The sequence below is a fragment of the Eleutherodactylus coqui genome, chromosome 9 (assembly GCF_035609145.1).
Source record: "Eleutherodactylus coqui strain aEleCoq1 chromosome 9, aEleCoq1.hap1, whole genome shotgun sequence".
In the NCBI taxonomy this organism is placed as follows: Eukaryota; Metazoa; Chordata; class Amphibia; order Anura; family Eleutherodactylidae; genus Eleutherodactylus; species Eleutherodactylus coqui.
In genome coordinates this window covers 126,497,795-126,504,537 of record NC_089845.1, presented here as the reverse complement: position 1 = coordinate 126,504,537, position 6,743 = coordinate 126,497,795, and positions in this window count along the sequence as shown.

Here is a 6,743-nt window from a genome sequence, read left to right as displayed (position 1 = left end):
CTCAGTTACGTCAAGTCCATTTTCAACCCCCAAGTGTCCACAGTTTGCATTGAAATTGCAGCATTACCACAAAGCAACCTCAGCGGTTGCCTATATAGAGAAGGTGTTGAGTCCGACAATGTCATTGCAATTTACCACGATCCATGCACTCCACCGCATGTAAAAATGAAGCTCTTCAAAGCCACTTAGGCCGGCGTCACACAGATGCATGCCCAATTGCATGTGCTTTAGCGCAACGTATTTGCGCTATCAACGAGAAAATGTGAATATATTGGGCGCAAAACTCAGTCCGTTTTCATGCTTGCATGAAATGAACAAATTATTGCTGGATCGTTGGCTGCTATTGGCGTTCCCTCCAAACGCATCGCCCATTGTTTTCAATGTGAGCTTTAGAGACATGCATGGCACTAGCATGCCGTGCGATGTGCATGTGAGTGCAATGCAATGTTTCCCATTAAAAGCAATGGGAAACACTTGCGATCTTCTGACGCACGTGAACCGCGCACCTAAGGATCACAATTGCACAGGAGCGAAGTGGGGAGTTTTTGAATGAAAAACATTTGCGAGCGCGATATCGGGTCGAGCTTGTCAGTCTGTTGTCGCCCTCGGCTGTGTGAATTCAGCTTTAGACTCACCGGCATTCCGGTTTCCTGGAAGTCTCCATGACAGCACCACCTGAGATTAACTCCTTCCCACCCTCTTCAGTAAATTTTTAACGCACAGACAAGCGTAGAAACCAAAGGGAAGGAACATATGGGTGCTGCAGAGAGACTTCCAGGAAATCGGATTACTGGTGAGTGTTATTCCTCAGTGGTCCCCGTGACAGCACCACCTGAGAAGTACCAACACAACCATATTAGGGAGGGACTACAGTCGCAGATTGAGTGAGAAAAATGTGTTCACTTTGTGATTTTTTTTCTTGTTGCAAAGAGATCTATCTGAGGGACTTCCCACTTGTTTGCCAAGCTCTGAAAGACTTTCTGGGAAAGAGACCCTTGGATCCAGTGTTTGGCGACTAACCTTTGTATTTAGGATTCCTTTCAGGTGAGTCACTGAGATGGAAAGAACGTGCTGTTCACCCCTAACTGAATATCTTCTGCACAAGGCCCTGTAGAGAAGTATCCCCTGCCCCGCCAGCAACGAATAAAGGCTATTACTGTGATATTGTCAGAGGAAATTTTTTTTTAGATGCCGATTGCTGGTAATATCTGCCAACCCCTGAAGGGCTTTCCATACCAGATCAGGTTCTCCAAAATTGGAAGACCGATGCTTGATGTTTCGAGACCAAGTTCCTTGATAATAAAAGTGGTCTACCTGAGCACCCCTAACCGAAAGAACTGGCATTCGTCGTGATTTGAATCACAGGATCTTGAAACCAACTGATCCTCCTCATCAAATGGTTCTTCGATAGCCACCAGCATACAGAATTGTTTTACAGAATTCATCGTCATCATCTTTTTGTCTAGGGAAGTTCGATTCTTGTCCCAGATAGATAGAACTGCACTTGCATGAAACTGGGCACATGCTACCGATGGAATGCAAGAGTTCAGTTTCCCTAGAAGGTACATAACTGATCGGATGGAACAAGTCTTTAGTTTCAGGAAGGTCTTGATTTGAAGTTGAAGGTTTTATATTTTGTCTGTAGGGAAAACAAGAACATGGTTCCTTCGAGTCCATTATTATTCTGAGAAAGATCTCTTGCTGACTGGGAGTCATTCCTGATTTTTCCCAATTGATTCACTGGTCAACAAATTATAACAAAAGTCATGTTACAGAAATAAAATTTGTCATTTCTTATCACTTTATGTGCTCCACACGAATATGACAATCAAAATTGGCTCAATTTTTTTTGTAAATTTGTAATAATTGTTTACATTATGAAATGCGTGCCAATAGTAATAGGCCTCTGGTTAATACCTATAAAAAAAATCAAGTCATAGACTACGTCTTAGATTTCTTTGCTGTCTCTTGTACAGCTGTTCGGGAGCATCTCTGTAAGGGTCCATCAGTAGGCAGCCAGCATGATAGTGGAGTGTCCATCAGTAGTCAGCCAGCATGGTCATGGACCATTTTCCCTGGTATCTTTGTTCCATTGTTGCGATATCTTGATGAAATGTTCGCCATGTTTATCACTGACCATACCACAGTTGTCTGGAAAGAAATCCAGATGGGAATGAAGGAAGTGGATCTTTATAGACATATTGCAGCCAAGTTTCTGATACTGCATCAGCATGTCTTGTACTAGTTCCTTGTAGTTTTCTGCCCGAACATTCCTAAGAAAGTTTGTAGACACCAGGCGAAAAGGATTCCATGCTTGTTTCGCATCACCCTGCAGCAAGTTGTTGAACGGATCAAGAGCTCTTGAATCTGAGGACCCACAAAAACTCCCTCTTTAATCTTTGCCTCACTGAGTCGAGTAAATTTTTCATGAAGGTATCGGAGAGCTGGCAAAGTCCAGCCCATGGCTTTCACAAAGTTCTTCATCAAACCTAGTTTGATGTGAAGTGGTGGTAGCAGGATTTTGTGAGCCTCGACCAGAGCTGGGTGCTGGATAGTCTTCTCTCCAACTGCTACATTTTGTTTGCGAGTCCATTTCTTCCACAAGTAGTGCCATTCCCTTCCTCGACTATCCCACTCACATAGGAAACACATGTATTTTGTATATCCCTGCTGCAGTCCCATTAAACAAGCACACGGCTGCTGTCTGTCTTAAACTGTACGTGTAACTGTTAGGCTGTTGTTAGTACTACTGGATAATTTTACACGGTGAAACACATAAAATGAACTATATGAAATATCTTCAAAACGAGAGCCAATAAAAGATTTTCATGGTCATATTCGTGTCCAGCACACCAAGATACAACAGATTAGGACCTTTTTAAGTCCGTAACAATTTCAGTGTTGACCAGTGACTATCCAGCCCAGAGATGGAAGAAGCTAGGTAGTTATCAATAAATGGGAATTTAAGAATTCCTCGGTTTCAGCTATAAAATCCAAATGTCATCCAAACATAAAATTAGAATTGATTTTTTTTCTTAAAGTGACTGGTTTCACTATTATCTTCGTAAAGAAACAGGGAGAAGATATTCCGAAACGTAGTCATTTGAGCTGAAAATGACGTATTTGTCGTTCCACAGGTATTGCAAATCTGAGGTACTGTTGAAACTCGTGATGGACTGCAACATGGAAATAAGTATCCGTGAGCCTGCTTTCACACCTGTGTTACAGCTCAGCTCAGGGTTTCCATCTCTCCAATTACCAAAACTACTAACTTTAATTGATTTTGGAACAGAAGCAGATGGTATTGGATTGTGAGATGCCAAAGCAGAGCGAACTTCATCTCTAATCAATTTTAATAGTCATAAAATCCCCAGCTTCCGCCTTGATAACTTTTGCTAGACACATTTTACATAAAGATAAACATATCCTGGAGGTATTTTTTTTAGACATGAAGCACATTTTTTGGTCTGGTTTCAGCAAAGCCAGCCAAGTTCTTATCCCCCTAATGAAATAGTACAGCAGGGGAAAGGATCAGTAAATATTCTCAAAGACTATCTGGATGATGCACCCAAACCGGCCACTTACAAGACCAGTGTTTGTGGCCAATTCTGGATTGTCAGATGCTGGAGTGCTCATACCTTGATAGCACCGCAGGCAAACTGTATTAAGCCCAAAATGGGAATTCAGGTAAGGAGGCTTGTCCCCATTTGCCTCCTTTGCTTCATACGGACCGCCAATATACTCCATCACAGGAGCTCCGTTCCCTAGTGACACTAGACGTCAGAACACTACAGCCACTGCAATCATTCGGGCCAGTAAGCCATGCCCCATGATATCCACAGCGCAGAATGCCACATCAGAGCGCCGCACCTGCTCCTACAACGTGGTATACACGCACTCAATCAGACCAACAGGTGCAAGCCTAAGAGGGGAACAAGGAGCGCGGCAGTGATGACCCTTGCGGTCCCTCATTTAAGACGGTCCTCGGACGCAGTGAAAAGGACTCCAAACCCAGAGAAAACAGCGCTCCAGGAAACAGCATGTCTAGAAACAAGTACAGCCACTGCTGCCTCCGATCGTAAGGGGGAACCAAAAGAAGAAAAACACTTAGGCCTCATGTCCACGGGGAAAATCAGGCCCGCTATGGATTCTCCATGGAAAATCCGTAGCGGGTCCCTCCTGCCCCGCGGACATGAGGGCTGAAAATAAGAATTACTCACCTCTCCGCACGCTCCGGATCTTCCCTTCTTCGCAGCCTGATCTTCTCTCTATTGCGGCCGGATCTTCTTCCTTCATCCCCGGAGAATGTGCTCGGCACGCCGGCTGCGTGCCGCGCGCATGCGCCGGGCACATCCACCGGGCCGAAGAAAGAAGATCCGGCCGCGAAGAAGGGAAGACCCGTACCGTCCGGAGCAGGTGAGTTAAATTCTGGTGCGGGTCTCCTGCGGATCCGGACGGCTTCCAAAGGCTTCAATAGAAGCCTGCGGGAGACCCGCACCTAAATGGAGCATGTCAGGAATTTTTCCTGCACGCGGGACCCGCGCCTGCAGGGAAAAATGACATCCGCAGGTATTTTACTACCTGCGGGTGTCTAATGCATCCCTATGGGGCGCGGATCCGCGTGCAGGAAAAACGCTCCGGATTTTAATTCATAATTTGCCCGTGGACATGAAGCCTTAGGAGGGTGAGAAGGGAGTCGCTTTAAACCTCAGTGTTTTTCCTGTTCTATCAGAAGGAGGCAATCTCAGGGGGAGCTGTCTTGGAGACGACTACAGAAACTGCTATTTTGGCTTTTAATTACCTTTAGGCCTCATTCACACAGGCGATTTTGTCACGTTGCTACAAATCACATGTATGTGAAGCCCATGCTTTCCTATGGGTTAATTCACACGTGTGAGGTTTAAGAGTGTGCAACATCCCAACACAAAAACTTTGCGGGTCCCGCGATTCGTGAGGTTTTGTACGCCATGTTTTCCTATGGGGCCTTCCTCTCTGTTGCATCGCATGAAAACGCGATTTTCGGAAATCCTACTGTCAAGACCGTAACCTAAGACCTAGCTGTTGGAATTTTTTTTTTTAAAGCAAACATCACCTTAGAAGTGCCGTCAGCCCAGCTGCATCTTCTCCCTGGCACTATTCTCCTTCATCTATTCTGGCCGGAGATTGAAAGATTAAAAAAAAAAAAAAAATTTGTATACTTCACCTTAGCGCTGTCTGGGGCTCTGCTGCATTTTCCTGGTCCCTGGCACGGTTTTTCCTCTCTTCTGGTCTGGGATTGAAAAAGTCCCGCCTCCTGGAAGCGCTGCCTCTGATTGGCTGATGCTTAGCCAATCACAGCCAGCGCTCGATGAATGGCTGTTATTGGTTCATCGAGTGCTGGCTGTGATGGGCTAAGTGTCAGCCAATCACAGGAAGCAGGGATTTTTCTATCCCCGACCAGAAGAGAGGAAAATGCAGCAGAGCCCCAGACAGAGCTAAGGTGATGTATACTAATTTTTTTTTCTGCAGCTAGGGCTCATTTTCGGGGGAGGGCTTATATTTCAAGCCGCTACAAAATTACAGTATTGCTGCGATATTGCATGGACCAGCGATTCCATGTCGCCCATGTGAAGCAGGCCTTAACAGAATTTACTGTGTTGGATAAATGCATGCAAATTTTATAGTATGGGTTGTTATGGATGTAGTGATATCAACTGCGTTCTTTATTTTAACACCATTTAAGGCATTATGTAAGGGGGTGAGACATTAAGGTTTTCTTTTCTGTAAACAAATTTAGATCCAGCAGTCAGCAATGGCTGAGGCATCTGCTGGCAATAAACTAGGGATTAGATTAGCAAGTGCTCATCCTCTCAATCCTTTTCTGGAAAAAAGACCCCAACATACGTGACCAATCAGAAAATATGGTTTCTGTAGCAGGCCAGAGTGAGGAGTGCTAGAGGTTTCTTTAAACCTTATGGTGGCTGTCAACACCACCTCCCTCAGGAGCACCGGGCGCAGGCGTTTTGGCTTTGATGGTACTGTTAAAGTTAGTCGTGACACCAGTGCCGATTAGCACTGTGACCTTTGTGAAAACACTCAGACGAAGACTGAAATCTGTGTGCAAACAGTAGTTGGGCATTTTACTTGAGATTCTTAACGTGGGATGTCATACATCCTTCTGACAGTAGGGCAATCCTCATTATCCAGATGTTGTCTCCTTTCCCCTTGATGCCTGAGGCTTAGACTGGTTTCGGAATGTGGTCTTACAATATCAGTTATGGGGTTCTCTCTTTTCTCCTATTCTGGGGGTAACACTCACTGCATTTTCTGGGCCTCTGATATAGGATCTTTGCTCCAGCTGTCTTGCGCTCAGTCGGAGGCAGTTTTACTGCCGACAGGCACTGAGTCTCTTTTCCAGCTCTTGCCATCCCGTTGGAATGTTCGTCCAGCGTGCGCTCCTCACACATGTCAACCACGCGCACCTTCTCCTCTCTCGGCAGCCAGACTCTCGGACCAGCCACTAATCGGAGGTTCTCCATCAACATTACCTCATATCCCATCCCAGCGCTCAGCCAGTTAGGAAATTTCTCTCATTAGCCAGGTTGACCAATGGCAAGGAGTTTTGGTTACCGAGAAGATTACAGGTAACCCAATTGATGGGCAGATTGGAGCGAACACTAATGGACACTGTGAATAAGTATGGGCCTGTATTGTGTGCACCCAAAACTATTAATCCCCATATACCTACAATTTTGTAGGACGCT